Consider the following 14,856-nt stretch of genomic DNA (forward strand, 5'->3'; position numbering starts at 1 on the left):
TAGCTCTCCATCTTTACCATTACTCAAATTTATATGAAGAAGGGAATTAGTTTCTAGATATACACTATCATCTATATGTATGTGATATTATATTATAAATTTTTGGTGGCACTTGGTACCCAAAAAAATGGTTTTACCGTAATAATCACCTTTTTCCTTTGTTGAAACTTGTGTTATGCCAACTAGTTTGAGAATAAGGAGAAATTGATATTGATATATTAATATATATTGACTCATGCTTCTTTTTTTATTCTCTCTATTCCAATTTATGTGGCGTGGATTTCAAGAGTCAAACCTATTTAATTTGACTATGAATCGAATATGAAATATTTAAATGTTTAGTAAAAAATTATATATATATCTAAAAACTATATAAAACTGAATTCAAAATATTTGAATGACATACGAAAAACTACGATTAAAGAAAATATTCCTTTTTAAATCTCAAAATTTCAAAAATGTCACATGAATTGAAACGAAAGGAGCAATTATTTCTAATATTTCCTAGATATGTGATGTTTGGTATTAGTACCCAATAAATTTAAGGGGCTTATAAACAAGACTTTCAAGAGACATTAGTAACACTCTTCCTTAAATTTCTTCTTTTCCTGCTACCAAATAAGCAATTTTCATCCTCCAAAACTCTACTTTTTTCTCTATTCTCAAGCAAATCTCGTCCACAATCATCTTCCTAATGTTGAGAAGAAACAGTAGGCTAGGCCTAACTAAGAAAGAAAAAGATTTTGGGGAGATGGGATGGGAGTTGAGACCCCCCGACAAATCGCACAATCAAACCATATGCAAGGAGCTTGTAAGGAGAAAAACTCCATGATAGCTACTTACCGATGCTATACGAGTCTTCAACAATGAAGGTGGTGTTACTGATATTTTGATAAACATCTTCCACCACCTTCAGCTTCAGGCAATGCTCCTGCTTTGTTAACTCACAGATTTTGCTGCGCAAAGGGCACATGAACATGAAGACACCCATGAGGGTGACAACAATGTTGGTCCGAAGTTGATCAATTCTAGCAGGTAAGGTGACCACCTGAAAAAATAATTATGTCAGCCAACTTACAAATGGAGAACCTTTTGATTGTTGTAGACTTCTTAGAGTGTTGTGATCAACAAATAGAAACGTAACAACGATATAATTTTCAGATCCATTGAAGAAATATCAAGTTTTCTGCATGACAGTTTCTCTTTACCAGAGAAAATTACCAGCCCAAAAAGATGCAAGTAAGGCAAAGATTGAATTATTCTATCAAAGTCAAAATCAGTAAAATAAATAGCAAGGTGTGTTTCTTCTTGAAGGCAGTAACACCCCAAAGATTGTCAAGTTGGTTTGGCTGACTGGTAATGACCAGGCGACCAGCTGGATCAGATTGAACCCGTACCTATGTTTACCAAGAAATAAGGGCATTAGAGCTTTGAGATGGTGTAAAAAGACGAAAACAAATTGAAAATGCACTTGATGGAAACATGTAGCATGATTGGTATTATACCTCCTCTCGTAAAAGCCCAGGCACCAGTGCATACACCTCAAAGGAATCATTTTGTTTGCATAAAATCATACAAATCACATGAGAGAAATAAAATGCATAATCAAGAGGTTCTTAATTCTTTTAGTCTGAGAGGAACTTACTGTTTCACGAACATTGATTTTCACCCAATCAATGGGGGGTCAAACATCAACAACTTGGACATCCAACCTGGCAGATGGAAAGCAATTTATCTTTACATTAGAAACAGAGGAACCAAAAAAAGAGAGAGATAGAGAAATACTACTGAAATTCCTAGTACTCTTTTTCTTTTGGGTGATAAAAAATGCCGGGTGTACAAGATATCTATTCAAATGATGCAGCGTAAAATAAATGAAGTACCACTAGCATTTGTAATGAAACATTCTAGATTTCATCAAAATAACTTAAGATTGACTTGAGAGATAAACATTAGAAGAAAGGATCAATATAAAGTACGACTTACGGCTTAGATGTTTCAATTTCTGCAGCTTTCATTAGGTGCTCCACTTCATTTTGTCCCTGGTGCTTAATAGAACCTGAATACAACAAGAAGTTTTGCTGCGGTCACTAGTCCTTTTTGATAGAGTATGAGTTAAAGCAAAAACTAAAGTTCTCGGATGATGATCCTGATATAGTTACAGTGTTAACTAACAGCCACTAAAGGCCAAAGTTTTGGAGGGTGCCAGACTTCATATTGGGAAATGGTGAGTAGAAAACAACTCAATGATAGAGTTGTATGAAGAAGTAATGTTGGCAAAGAATTGACGAACAAGCTTACCACTAGTTTTTAGGCTCTTCGCACGCTTTGGCGTATTGTTGGCACTCTTGTCCTATAAAAGATGAAAAACACCAAAATTACTTGTACATGGCAATAGACAGGATCAAACTTACGAAAATCAATGCCCAGAGTCCGCTACAAGGATTCAGCAGCAGACCTTTACAATTGGCTCAGCAACCTCACCATAACCAAGAAGGTGTTGCTCCTACCAGCCTAGCCTACAACAAACAGCTGAATCTCTTACTGCCCTTCCTGATGCAGAAATTTGGTAACCACTTCCCAGCAAAATTACCTTAAATAGTTCATTTTTGTATATATATACATATACTACAAGGCTACATTAGTTGATTCGATATTTAGATGAAGTAAAGACCAACTCCATAACCTAATTCTTGTCAAAACAAAATGCCAGCTTCAGAAAATAATCAAATCAGAACAGTAAAGTTCATCAAAAGCTTTCTTCTAGATAACATTTGGTATCGTTTCATTCAATTTTTTATTGTACATTTAAATATAATGGTCCAATCTGACGACCCTTCAGACACTTCACTAAAGGCTCAGACTGGGAGATTGAGGTGTTTGACAACAATGCGACCAGCGGGAGCATTGAACTGCAAAGAGACATCCATGAGGTGTGCACCCACCAACTCCCTCTACAAGTACATTTCTAGTCCAACCCCACTTCTGTCAAGGACTTTAATATATGATTGTCCCATCACCACTTCTAACCCTTGAGATATGGGTTCATGAGATCCCGTGTTTTTTTTATAGCCTATGTTTGTTAAGAAATGCACAAAGTATTTATAAAAAGTTGATTGTGAACACAATTATTTTTATATTAACTTGATCATTGCAGGAACCCATAAAATTCAAAATCTAGATCTGCCTCTGGACTCTGGTTGAACAATGAATTCACTTTTCTTTATTCGCTACACGTCCTTTCTAGAGAAAGGTAACTGTCTTACAATGCTAGTACTAAGCAAGTGTTGTAGCAATTACAAGTGAGAAAAAAAATCCCTATCCAATTTTATAGGTATTGTAAGAGACTAAGTATTGATTATGCTTCATTTACAAATTCCTCTTTACAGTTTACACCAAAAGAAAGCAAAAGTATGCAATTTGAATTGAGTTAGCTATGTCTTCAAAGCAACTATTGTTCATTTCCTTCAAAATATTTGACCATAAGCATGTTAGAGTTAGCTTCTTTTTTTAAAAAAGTAAATTAGTTATACATTGTGCACAATAACAAATACAAACTTTGGCTATACATGGACACAACCATATATGGCCAATCTTAAATCGAGTTGCTCCTTACTTAAAAAAAGTATTTTCCTAGTGGCCCTTATTCCAAAGTAAGGCCCTACTGATTTCCGTCTAAGTCAACTAAAGAAGGATCTCCATGATCAACTTTGAGAGCTTGATCAAAGTCAAAATACGTCGATGATTCAACTACTTAGGGTAATAGGCTTCCCCATATATCAATTAAAAGGTGTACAACATACAGGAGATATGAAGATACATCACATAACAACAAAGTAAACACAATGTTACCTCATTGTCAATACCCCAAGAAACATGAGGAGGAGCAATAGGAAGTTGAAGCTCTCCATTTTGTGTCCTATGCCTTTCATATGGTAGAAATAACTAACATACAGTGAAATCATGAGAGAATAGAATGTACAGAAACAAAATGTAAGAGACAAATAACTTTTTAGAAAAAATTCTATTCAAAATCACCATATAAGAATAGATGCATGGAGATGAAGTTCTTTATTCGACTTAAACATCTAAGTTTGGCATTTCAAAATGTGGAAAGCTAAGGAGAAGAGGAGAATAAGATAAAATGAGCCAGGATGCCCAGCTACCATCTCACAGTCATATAATGAAAAATCAAAGATGTAATCAAACCTACTTTAAAGAAGAAGAAAAACAGAACCACGAAAATGAAAAGAAGCAAACGCAAACTATTCAAGTGACTTTATAGGCCACAAAAGACGGATAGTTAGTAGAAGTTTTCTAAGTTAATACTTCACAAAGCACCCACCAATTTTTTTGATAAGGTTAAATAATTTGTTAATGATTGAGGAAAATCCTGTATACAAGCTGTATACTAAGAAATAGAGAACCTATAAAAAATATGGTCCTCTACAAAAGACATTCAATCATCTATACAAGCAGGGACCTCATAGGTGCACCAAAAAAGAAACTAGAGATAAAAAGGCTAATCCTTACATTTACAAAATCAATTTATATCCCTTCAAACCCTCTCTCCCTCTCCTTCCATACAACCCACATGAAAGATAACATCACAAACCACCTACCCATTAACAAGGTGACATGATTCAGGTCCCAGAAACTCACCTTATACCAAATATTAGCAGTATGGTGGACAATAGTTAAAATATGCTAATAACTATCAAGGGAAGAGAACTTCAGGTTATTACCTTCTCATAGAAGCTGCGGAATGTCCAAGAAACAGTAGTGCAAGTCCTGAGAAAGAAGATTATCAGTGCACCAAAAAAAGAATTTAGAGAAAGTCGTATAATAGTCGATAGAAGGCGTTGGTATTGTCTTATATATTCAGTTGATTATCATTCCAGTAAATTCTTATCTTATTTGAGGATCAAAAGATATCTTGCTAATTACAACCCCATTCTTTATTCTAAGTTACTCATCTAATTGGAGACATCATACATTGACACTCATTTGACATTGAGCAAATCTAGCATAAGGAAGCATCCCATCAGTATCTCATAAAGTCTAAACTCCCTATTCAGAAGCATCTGTAAATATTTTAGGCTTCAAGTCCCTGCGTGCTTAACTCCAGAACCAATTTCCACCACTCAGATACGTGTATAAGATCCCTGGTCCTCTATATTTGACAAAGACCTAACAGAAATAAAGATGCAACATTCCTTGCGTATGTTGTTGTTTGTTGTTAATGCGGTGTATGTTTCTTAGCACTTATAGCCTAAGTTGCTCGGATTCGGTGTGGGTGTCCGATACGGGTGCGGGTATAGATGTTGGACCCTTCGTGATAAGATTTGGGGATATGGATCCATGTAGGGATACGGGTGCGGGGATTCACCTAAAAATAATTAAAATATTTAAAAGAAGAGATAGAAAACCTAAATTATGATATATTACGGGAGAACTTGAGGAGAATATGGAAGGAGATTAACGGAAAAGGAGTGACATAGAAATTTCTAGATAAAAGGTATTTCATTTTCTTCAATTTCACCTTAGCTTTTATATTGATTACAAACAATTATTAAAATTATCCACACTTACCCCATCGATTTTGGTCAAATCACCCAAAATTGGTTGACCAAATTGGACACGGATCCCACACCCATGTCGCGTCGACACAGGTGTGGCACCAAAAGCGAAGAGTCCGAGCAACTAAGCTTATAGCTTGGTGTTGGAATCTATGTTGTTAATTTTGTAAAAGCACTTCATGTTTTCTTCCTATTTTCAATTTTAGTAGTTTTAATACTCTCTCCACTATAAAAAGAATGCCTCTTTCCAAAGTTACCAAGTTCAAAGAAAAGAATGCCTCTTCCCTTTTTTGGAAGTTCTTAATTTCAACGTGTCATAAGTAGAGTCCGAGCAACTAAGCTTATAGCTTGATGTTGGAATCTATGTTGTTATTTTTGCAAAAGCACTTCATGTTTTCTTTGTATTTTCAATTTTAGTAGTTTTAATACTCTCTCCTCTACAAAAAGAATGCCTCCTTCCAAAGTTACCAAGTTCAAAGAAAAGAATGTCTCTTCCCTTTTTTGGCAATTCTTAATTCCAACGTGTCACAACTCACATGACATATTCAAGACCACAAGATTAAGGACATTTTGGTACATTCTATGCATCTTTGATTTATCTAAACTCAAATCTAAAATGAACCTTCAACCTAAAATTCTTAGTTGAACAAATTTTTACTGTCATTGATCTATTTGAGTCATTACTAAACTAAAATAGCTTACTCAATCTCGACAATTGCTTATTCATATGCTATTATGAGTTCAAGACAAGCCGCTATGGTTAAATTGGTAGACACATTGCTCTTAGGAAGCAGTGCTAATGCATCTCGACTCGAGTTCGAGTGGCAGCATACTATCTTCTAAAAAGGATAAATAGATCTTATAATGAATTCAATTCCCAATTTCCATTTAAAATTATGTAATTAAGGGGATCTTCTTTTAAAGTCTTTTTATGATATTTTCAACCTTGAGCATACATTAACTCACATTTCCTTTTCGATCATTTCAATTGTAATTGTTAAAAAGTCCCACATCGGAAGAGGAATGGAAAATTGGACTGCTTAAATGGACTTGGACAAACCTCCCCTCATGAGTTAGCTTTTGAGGTTGAGGTAGACTCTGGTGTCATATATTTATATGGTATTAGAGTTAGACTCATCCCAGTTTGTTGTTCACCGATGTTAGATCCCTATTTATAACGGTTCACACTCTAGTTGAGGTCTGGGCGTACGGGGGAATGTTAAGAAATCCCACATCGGAAGAGGGATGAGAAATTGGTCTCTTTATATGGAAAAGGACAAACCACCGCTCTTGAGCTGGGGTTGAGATGTGTTCAGGTACCATATCTTTAAAGTAATTACCATTCATTTGATAACCTTTTTAGTCGATGAAATCGTAAAACTATACTATTCATCAGAAAAAGGCAATAGTTACTCTTTTCTATATAACAAGATTATGTTACTCGTTGGATTTCTTCGGGACATTTCCTACTAAGAAATTTATATGAATCATTAATTTTCCTTTCATGGAGTTTCTCCCTAATTCATATTATTCTGTATTTCAAAAAAATTGTTATAATTTTAAGTAAAATAACTGGACCAAGTGCTATTTTGATCCAAGACTACAAGATTAAAAAAAATATTTACTTTCTTAAAGTTTATGTCAAGTCAAAATCAGACTAACATTTAAAACAACGGGAGTAGTTATTAAGGTTTTATACAGTTCATGAACAATTGTTCTTCTACCACCTTCTGATATACTGTTCTAGCAACCAAGCCGCTTATTCCTCTCACATGTACCCAAAATATATCATAACATTTCACATCCAAAACAAGAGAAATAAACTTCAAAATCTTGGCACATCATCAGTAAAACAATGACAGACAACATCTACCTTACATAGTATATACTAGGGAAGTTGATGTTTGACAAGTAAAGGAGAAATATTCATATCAAGTTTCCAGAAAAACAGAAATAACCAGGCCGAACTAAATGCTCACTTGTGGGGATTAAAGGAGTCTCCCACTTGCCGCCACAACTTGAATCCAGTTACCTACAGATATAAAGTAGCTTAATAGTACACCATCAAAAGTACGTGGGAATAACATAAAATTCATCTCACAGACTCATAGCATATTGCATCATTAATTTATCAACCTAGTAACAGAAGAAAATACACAACCACCACTTGAATTTTTTTAATTATACTATAAACTATGGAGCTACATTGCCTGTTTCTTAAAAATAAATTAAGAATACCCTCTCTAACAACTCGAGGTTCACACTGTGATATTTGGAAAGAGAAACATAACCCTCCAAGGATGCTTTGCACACAGCTGTGTGAACAAGATCATGGTTAATCCATAAATAATTCCTTGACTTATTGCACTTGATTGTTGACCCACTACTTCCGATTAGCTGAGGACATTTTGGGGAAGTGACTAATATCCTCTGCGGTTATTGATTCAACTAAAAAAGTAAAATACAAGTGCAGAATAAAAGGCTTACCCGATCATAGCCACCTAATCTGATCACAGATCTCCATAACCTAGCACGAAGAATATAATAAGATATAATATGTACGAGGAACAAGATGAAAATAAAAAGTCTCAATGATAAAATCATGATACACTTACTTTAGGCAATTAAGCGGATGACCATAAAACTTAGGTAGTTTAAATTCCATCGCCTTCTCCCGATAAAAGGTGTCTAGTTTTCCTATAAATGCAGCTTGATCCTCAGCGGAGCCTTCATCATCCTCACCATCATCCATCTAAAATTTGAAAACAAATGATCATTTTAAAAACAATTGCACACTACATAACAAAAATATCGAATATAACCTCCACATGCACACTGTATAAAATATTGGCTTCCAACAATTTCACATAGTTAAAAGTTTAGTACTTGTAAATGAATTATTTGATCTCAAGAACCAAATAACATAGCAAAGATGACTCCTAAAGTATATCAGAGTATGTACCATTGCAAAAATATTCTCAGATGCTTCCCCACTATGTTGTCCAGCATTTGTAGTTGAAGGATTGATCAGAAACATTGGACTAGCTGGTTATAGCGCTTTTCAATAAAAGAATTTGTAACTTCGATTGTCACTTTAGGAAACTTGTCCGACCTAGCATCACCATCAGTGTTAATAGTTGTAGCATTTGTCTTCATCTGAGAGTCCACTGATCTATCAACCAACATATTGTTCCCATTCTGATTGACCTCATAGATCATTTTCTCACTCTGATGAACATCATTCACTTCTCCTTCATCAATATTTTGTACTTTATCATCAGTCACCTTCACGTAGCCACTTACCATATCATCTGTTCCAGCATCAATAGTAGGTGTTTTGTTCTCCAACACCATATTGACGTTTGCCTCTGGCTGACTCTTAGAGTTGAGCTGGTCCTCTGTCTCACTTCTAGCATTCTTCGAGTCCTCTCCCTTTGAATCACTCTGATCATGTGTCTTGTCCTCAGCATTGCTTTTGCCAGTCTTAACACCGTTTTTGTACTTGATCGGTGACTCATTGGACACAAGGACATCACTAGCAGGGACATTCGTTTCAACGTCCAGCATCTCTATGTCACTCTTATCCATTCTGACAACTAGTCACATGCAACATATCATATGTATCAAATTTCGACATTCTAATACTCATCTTCTCAAGAAAAAGGAAAGGGAAGAAATAACTTTAAAAAAAAGTGATATGCATCACTCATTCCACTAGTTATATGATTCTCTACAAATTTCATACCTTTGTTTCAAATTCAAGTTGTTTTCACTTTTTTCATATCTAATTTCATTCTATAACTTCATTTCAAAATTCATGAATAACTTAAAATTCAAGTTGTTTTCACTTTTTTCCCTCAAAATCACTCAAAAACAACTCCAATTTATATTCACAACCAAACACAACTCCGATTTTCAATTGAAATCGGAGTTGTGTTTGGCTATGAATATAAATTGGAGTTGTTTTTGAGTTTTTGCGAGTGATTTGGAGGGAAAAAAATACCTTTTTTTCAAATTCTCTCAATTTTCCTGGCCAAACTCCCTTACGTATAAAATCTATTAGCAAAAGCATGCATTCCTCCACACAAACACACACAAAAAAACCCTAACCCTAGTTTCATCAAAACAAAATTCAGGATACAAAAACAAACAGAAAAAAATATCTTGTTTTTCATCCCCGTATGTTCAACTCTAAACAGAATGAAAACTAAAAAAAGGTCCACCCGCCAACCAATTCACCGGAAAAAACATCAAAACTTCATCCACATCTCAAATGTGTTTAGTTTTTACATTTTTTTCAAAAACAAAGCAACATTCAATAGATAAACAAGTAATGCAGATGAGTAAAAAAAACTTACAGGAATCCATCAAATTCAGCAACAGGTAGAAATCTGCTATTGAAATCGGAGGTTGATGAAGCAAAGTTGCTTAACAAAGTAGGAAACAATCTTGAGCTTAACACTCCAATGGTGGCTTTTGCTTCTTCAAATATTTTTGGTACTAAGTAACTGAAGAATGTGAGTAGGATATGAGTTAATTCTTTGTCTTTATGTGAGACTTTCTGAGAAATTGACTAAAATGGTACTTAATTTACTAGTAATGTTTTATTTTGGTCTTTTAAATAAATTTTAGGAATAATTTCAATTATATATAATAAATTAGTAATTAATTTACAATAAATATAGTCATATAATTAAAAAATCATTGAAAGTATACATTGACTATTTATATACTAATATGGAGTAGTTTGTTAAAAGTCATATAAAGTATATAATGAGTCCTGACTATTTAATATAGCATATTTATAGATGACGATATACTCAAAAAACTAAATATAGCTTCATTATATATGAAGTATACATTGATTATACATGAAGTATGCATTGACTATTCAATCTCGATCAGTTCAAAATCACCAATAAATAGTACCAAAATTTAGATATGAAATCCTCTCGATGTTCTGAGTCTTTTGATATATAATTCACTTGAAACGATTCACGTTTGTAGTACATCAAATTTTATATTGTTATATACCAAAACTTTATGGATTTTTTTGATAAAAATATGACCTTGGTGCAAATATCATGGGGTAACTCTCCCAACATGACTTTCTTCATAATAGCTTTTCTCTTTCTTTCCTATTCATTTTAAACAGTCTATTCCCCATTGATAGAACCAATTTTTTCTCCAGACAACATTGTTAACAAATATAGGATCTTTTTGGCTTAGATATTGAGACATAAAACTTTTAAATTCATTGTTCTTGAGAAGAGATGATCTCTGTCAAGGAATAAAGAGATTTGCTATAACACGAAGAGAATGAGAAGAAAATGATGTTAACAAATGAAGAATTACTTGCAGATTGGCAAATAGGTGATGGAGTAAGGTCACTCTTAGCTTTCTATCCTCCAGAAGCTTCTAACTGAAATGGTATTAGTTGGACATTGGTGATGGATCGATTCATTTGAGCTTTATTAAATTGTTGTGTATATGAACTCGATCATCTGTTGTTTTAGTCAGCATTGTAATCACAAGCCTTGGTGCTGATTTCACCAAGTTGGAATCTTTCGGGAAAGTTGATGCTTTTACCGCCAGGAGTGAAAGCAAAACTCATAGATAGCAAAGCTTCTAAAGGTATATAACACAATCTAAAACTCTCGCTAAAACTTGCCTCGATGTAATGGTTATTTGAGGTTTACTTATAAATTGAATAGTGATCTGTTTATAAAGCCATGAAACGGAATGCATACTATTGTGCCTACACAATGGAAAGTGCTATTATGAAATGATTTTCGTTAAGTCAATAAGAAAAACTCTCATTCCTAGAGTTTAGAACACGTAAACTTAAAATCTTGAATCCGCCTCTGCCATTTAAGAAACTAAGTGAGTTTATCTCACTGAAGTAGTTGTGACTCTGCTTCAATGTTTAAGAGTTTATACTTGCACATGATGTGAGGACGTTCAATCTTTTGAGCCGTTGATAATTGTCACTCTTATTAATCAGGGTTGTATTACATCGAGTACACTCTCCAAAATCCCGGTGAAAGTCCCAGACATCTATTTTCAGTGCTTGGGATAGCAGACAATGGGATTTACAACAGACTGTATACTCTCACTGGACAGGTCAGCTAAACAAAGCAAAAAGACACACATTAAACTTACTTGGCTTGAGGATGATGAAGAGATCGATAGACTGTAACGTTGACAAGATTTAATTTATCTCGCAGTTTGTAGATGAGGAGGCAGAGAAATATGGTGCCAAAATACAGAAGGTAACTTTAAGATCATTTTCTTCTTGTTTTGTGTTTCCTAATTTTTTGAGTGAAGATATGCATCACAAAAATGTCTGTAGTATCTCAAAGAAAGTGTCCCTCGTGGATTAGGAAGAACTCGCTTTTTCATAATAAGGAATTGTAAACTTCGATAGGCTTTGTATAGAGATATAGAAAAAAAAAGTATGTGCTTGCACACATGAGAAATGGGGTTGAAGGCAAAAGAGGTGGATTTGCCCCTCTCCCCCTGCACGTGAGATATATATAAGGCCTAATCGAATTTTGATTTTGCAAAAATTAATCTGATTCGTTTGAGCTTACATGAATAAAGTCCAAATTCATGTTTTTTAACTCCATATAATGGCGCCATCATTTCATTGTGGATTGTTACGAGTGATGTTCTGAATACAGAAAATATTCTCCTCATTTCTTTCCAAGCTTGTGAGTGATTTTGAATCCTGGATTCATAATCCCTTCTCTAACCAAACATGAATCTTTCTATTCATTTGTCTCTCACGAGACAGTGTCATCAACGACACACTCAAACTTTTCATTTAAGAGTTTGAATGTGCTGATATGTTGAAGTAAGTTGCATCACATTTCATATTAACTCAAAGTTTTCACCAGAAATTTTGTCTATTTTTGCAAAATATTTTGTGGCTTGACGGATATATTTGCACAGTTTTACCAATACGCGTCATTTCCTTGCTAAGGCGGTTTAGTATCACAGATTCTGTTAGATCACAGGAAGGATATCGCTTGTGTGAATAATATTATTTTGCAATGACCTATTTTATGCATAAAATCTTCATTGCTTATTGTTTGTTAAAGTGAGGATTTTGTGCAATAACGGTTATGCAAGTCATTTAATCTGATGTTATATTCAAGTAAATCAATGTCTGAAGTTTCTTGCAATGTGAGTAGGGGTGATCATGGTTCGGTTTGGATGGGGTATTGGTTAAAATCAAACCAATTTAGTAGGTTTATAAATTTCTAAAACCAAACCAAATGAAAAAAATAACTGTCGATTTGGTTGTTGTCGGTTTGGTTCGTTTTGGTTCAGATTTTTTTATTTTTTTGGTTTGAAAGTAATAAATTAAATTTGTTGAGAGTATACGCGTTTCGATAGACACAGTCACCTAGTACATGAACAATCCACAAAAAAGTTATTATGTATTCAATTAAGCAATACTAGAGTTATTATTACACAAATAAACTGATTCAATTAAGAGAAAGTGTGACTATCTAATGTGGCGTAGGGTAGGTAATGATTAAAGTAATATATTTTGATGAACTTCGTCTTAGAGTTTTAATAGTTCGGCTAAAATTTAAGTGTTGGGCTTGAAAAATGATAAAATTAAGACTTAAGTTAATTAAAATTTAAATAATTATAAATTTTTATATATAATTTCATGGTTTGGTTTGAATTTTTTGCGGTTTTTTTTAGCAAAACCAAAACCAAACCAAATAGTATCGGTTTTCAAAATCTAAAACCAAAACACACTAACTATCAGATTTTTTAATCGATTCGGTTCGGATTGCGGTTCGATTTTATTTTTAAACCATAATCATGAACAACCCTAGGTGTGAGTTATAATTAACTTATGAATTTTGGCTGATTTTCACTCTTGGCTTATATGTACTTTTGATTTGACACATACAAATTACATTGTATTAATTATGTGTTACGACAAATTAACAAGTTTATATAATTATAAGATGTATATATACCACCATAATAATTATGTAATGATTTAGGTTGGTTATTTTTAGAATTTTAAGTGAAATTATCATTTTACCCCTCCAGATATTGGTCCTGAGACACTTCTGACTAGATTTTAAAATTGGTTTCTAGTTTTGAGTAAAAGTTGGGTGTTATGAAAGTTTTTGAGTTTAAAAGGCTAAGTTGTTAAAAGGTGGTCTTCGATTTCTTTAGGAGTTTCAAGTTTCAGAATGAAATTCCGTCAATTTCATCAGTCCAAAAATGTGAAAATTGATCTAAGAGTGTTGTCAATTTCAGACTCGGAGTATTTTTGTGGATTTGAGGTCCTAAGTTGGAAATTGTTAAGATTTTAGCCTTTGAGGTGACTTTGGTCAATATTCGGGCTTGAATGCTTAGATTGAATTTCTAACAGTTCCGTTGGATTCAGGGGTGATTTTAGGCCTAGAAAATATCCTAGTTGAATTCTCAGAGCCCCGAGATTGATTTGGCCATTTTAGGCGTTATATTTGCTTTTTGTGGCTTTCATGGGTTTTGGGTCAAGGAGACATCATATTCGTGTTTCGATGATTTTATTGATTTTAGAACGTCGAGTTTAGTTGAGTAACATATTTGGTTGTGTACTCGGGGTTTCGAACGAATCCCCAGGGTCTATTCGAAAATTTTATATCTTGTTTGATTTGTTGGTTTCTATTTTCTGGTGCCCAGTATGTTGTTCATCGCGAGTACGAGACCTTCTCTCACAATCGCGTAGGGTCTGTGTGTTGGTCAACGAGATCGCGTGAGTGCTAGTCGGGATTGTGATGGTTAACTTTAAGGAGTTGACTCTCTTACCCATTGCGATCATGAGACCTTGGGTTGCAATCGTGATGAGCAATTTTTGCCAAAGAGAGTGTTTTGCAAAAATCAGGATTTCAACCCTATTTCACCACTTTTGAATATTAAGAGCTTGATTATGGACGATTTCAAAAGGGTTTTCAAGATTCAACTTTTGGGTAACGATTTCTACATCGTAAACCCCATTGATTAATGAATTATTTTGATGATTAAAATAGAATTTTACTCCCACTTGAAAAGGGTCTTGAAAAGGTCGAAGGAATTTGAAAAATTCATGATTTTGAGTTGAATCTAACTTTATTTTCGAAATGATTTTTACCTTTGAGTTCTAAATGTTTTGGATAACATATCCAAGTAACAATTTTCAAATTCAAACCTTCCATTTGAAATCGGGTTTTTGAGCCAATTTGACCCATTTATTTGAATTGCTTGATATGGGTGTTGTTAG

General features: G+C 34.0%; 1 long non-coding RNA gene and 1 pseudogene across 1 annotated transcript; one reads left to right on the forward strand and one right to left on the reverse strand.

Moving 5' to 3' along the window:
• Positions 1 to 944: 944 nt before the first annotated feature.
• On the reverse strand, positions 945 to 8,331 carry LOC125859125 (AT-rich interactive domain-containing protein 5-like; annotated as a pseudogene).
• Positions 8,332 to 11,166: 2,835 nt separating this feature from the next.
• On the forward strand, positions 11,167 to 11,858 carry LOC125860431 (uncharacterized). Its single transcript, XR_007445853.1, has 3 exons — positions 11,167 to 11,213; positions 11,584 to 11,702; positions 11,807 to 11,858. It is a non-coding gene; the product is annotated as an uncharacterized LOC125860431 (long non-coding RNA).
• Positions 11,859 to 14,856: the final 2,998 nt, after the last annotated feature.

The sequence above is a fragment of the Solanum stenotomum genome, chromosome 3 (genome assembly GCF_019186545.1).
Source record: "Solanum stenotomum isolate F172 chromosome 3, ASM1918654v1, whole genome shotgun sequence".
Lineage (NCBI taxonomy): Eukaryota > Viridiplantae > Streptophyta > Magnoliopsida > Solanales > Solanaceae > Solanum > Solanum stenotomum.